This window comes from Glycine soja, chromosome 5 (genome assembly GCF_004193775.1).
Source record: "Glycine soja cultivar W05 chromosome 5, ASM419377v2, whole genome shotgun sequence".
NCBI classification, from domain to species: domain Eukaryota; kingdom Viridiplantae; phylum Streptophyta; class Magnoliopsida; order Fabales; family Fabaceae; genus Glycine; species Glycine soja.
Genome location: NC_041006.1, coordinates 11,704,054 through 11,706,552, shown reverse-complemented (window position 1 = coordinate 11,706,552; position 2,499 = coordinate 11,704,054). Strand labels below are relative to the sequence as shown.

The following is a 2,499-nucleotide window of genomic DNA, read 5'->3' as shown; positions in this document are numbered from 1 at the left end:
TGGCTGAGGACGTCGCTGACATGACTGATTATGTCCCTGAGCAGCCTACGGAGGCACCTGAGATGCGTGCGGACGCACAGGGTGCTGATAGTGGTGAGGGGTCAGATGGTGATGATGCTGTAGAGGGATTCCCTGGTGGTCCATGTGACCCGTCAGTGCTCACATCATTTGTCGAGCATGTTGCACATGCCGTGTGGAGTGGACAGGTATTTTAATTTGTTAATTATTTGTCATTGTTTATTTATTTGTTTATGATTAATTTTTTTTAATAATTGTATAATTTGTACTTCAAATCAGGAACGTCCTGATTTGAAGTTAGTGTCACATGGGAGGAAGCTGACACTGATTAGGAGGCCAGTGCCTGAGATTGAAGGCCTGGTGGCTGCCACAGGATTAAGTCCACTGATAGATTGTTCAGTTATTACTGGCGATCCTGGACTTATATCCGCATTTGTGGAGAGGTGGCACAGTGAGACTAGCACCTTCCACCTTCCAGTAGGAGAGCTGACGATCACATTGGATGATGTGTCGTCCATTCTACATTTGCCCATCATTGGCGCCTTGCACAGTTTCCACGCTCTTTCTACGGAGGAGGCCAGATTCTTGCTCACGGAGTTGCTGGAAGTGTCTGCGGAGGAGGCCAGAGCCGAGACAGCACTCACACGTGGAGCATATGTACGATTAGGATGGGTTCGTGACATTTATGAGACCAGATGTCAGGCCCGGCGGTGGATTGTCGCAGCTCGCGCTTATTTGCTGCACCTTGTCGGTTGCACTCTTTTTGCTAATAAGAGTGCAACATATGTGCATGTGGTCCACCTTGACGCTTTCCGGGACCTCGCTCATAGTGGTGGTTACGCTTGGGGGGTTGCCGCGCTGGTTCATATGTACGACCAGTTAGATGAGGCTTGTAGGACCACCACCCGACAGCTTGCGGGGTACTTGACGCTATTTCAGGTAAATTTTGTGTTTATTAATATGTTAGGTTCAATTATGATTTAAACATGTTTTTATGTTATGTTAACCTCAATTATTGTGTAGTGCTGGATCTATGAGCACTTCCCTAGTGTGCATCAGTGCGTGACTGACGATACATACCAGGAGACGTCCCCACGTGCTTCCCGGTGGTTGACGTCGAAGGCGCACATGAAGGGCATCACAGGAGCACCATACAGGGCACGTTGTGATGGTTTGACCGTCACAGATGTGTCCTGGTTGCCGTACACGGAGCATCGGGGTGTTAGGGCGTTTCAGGAGATTTCATCGTTCCAGGGTCAGCTCAGATGGGGTCCTATGATCGTCGCAGTTCGACCGGAGAGGGTGGTACGCCAGTTCGGTTACATCCAGAGCATCCCTCCGTCGCCTGTTAGTGCACGATTGTCACAGGATCAGATAGATGACAGGTGGATGGAGTTTGCGGATCACTTACTACCTGCGGGTCAGCCTTGTTTAGTGCCTGGGCAGGTATCTGCGGATTACATTGAGTGGTTTTTCCGCATATCTCACCCTTTCATGACACCGACCCAGGCAGCTGACCAGCAGAGGGATGCACCAGCTGCAGACCCTGAGGACTACATACAGCCGCCCAGCCCCCAGGTTCCAGTGGCATTTGACCCCCCTCCATATGTGGTAAGATTATTTGCGCGTTTAATGTTTTATGAGTTGTTGTTTATTTTGAATTTCATAATAAATGTTTTTATTGACTTTGACAGGATGATTATGAGGGATATGAGGCGATTGCACAGAGGTTGGAGCGTGTGCTCAACCTTAGGATAGTCACTGCAGGCACAGAGTTATATGACATTATGCAGGACTGCCTGACGATTGCGAGAGGGGGACCCAGTGCTGATGGGACGGTCAGGGCTCGTCAGAGACGCCGCACGGACCATTGATCATTGTATTTATTTTGTTGTGTTGTAGTTGACATGAATATTTGTAATTATTACAGTTTTTGTTTAATATAGTTGACGTGTTTTGCACAGTTTATTATTTTATAATATAGTTTGTTATTCCGATTGTTTGTGGTCCTTAAGCGAAGTTTACGGTTGTTTTAAATTTATTTTTAAAAAAAAGGAACCTAGAATCATGAGTTTTGTTTGTCAGAATTACATAAAAAATAAAAGTTTTTAAAATGATTAATAATTCATAAGTGAACCTTTTTTCCATGTTCAAGTACCCATGTTTGTAAGAATTACATAAATGAACCCTTTTTCCATGTTTGTAAGAATTACATAAAAAACATAAGTTTTTAGAATCATGAGTTTTGTTTGTAAGAATTACATAAATGAATATTTTTTCCATGTTCAAGTACCCATGTTTGGGATTTTTTTGCGTGGGTGTGGCAGTGCCCTGAGACAACGGAGGACGGCCATTTCTCATGTTTGGACGTCAAAGAATCCAAAAAAAATAGTCCCGTTCCATGGTTCCGTCAACTAACACGTCAAAACAAAGCCTCAAGATCCAAAAAAATACGAAATGAACCCTTTTTCCATGTTCAAG

The 2,499-nt window shown here is 44.9% G+C and overlaps 1 pseudogene; it reads left to right on the top strand.

Moving 5' to 3' along the window:
• Nucleotides 1–654: 654 nt before the first annotated feature.
• On the top strand, nt 655–1,107 carry LOC114413839 (annotated as a pseudogene).
• Nucleotides 1,108–2,499: the final 1,392 nt, after the last annotated feature.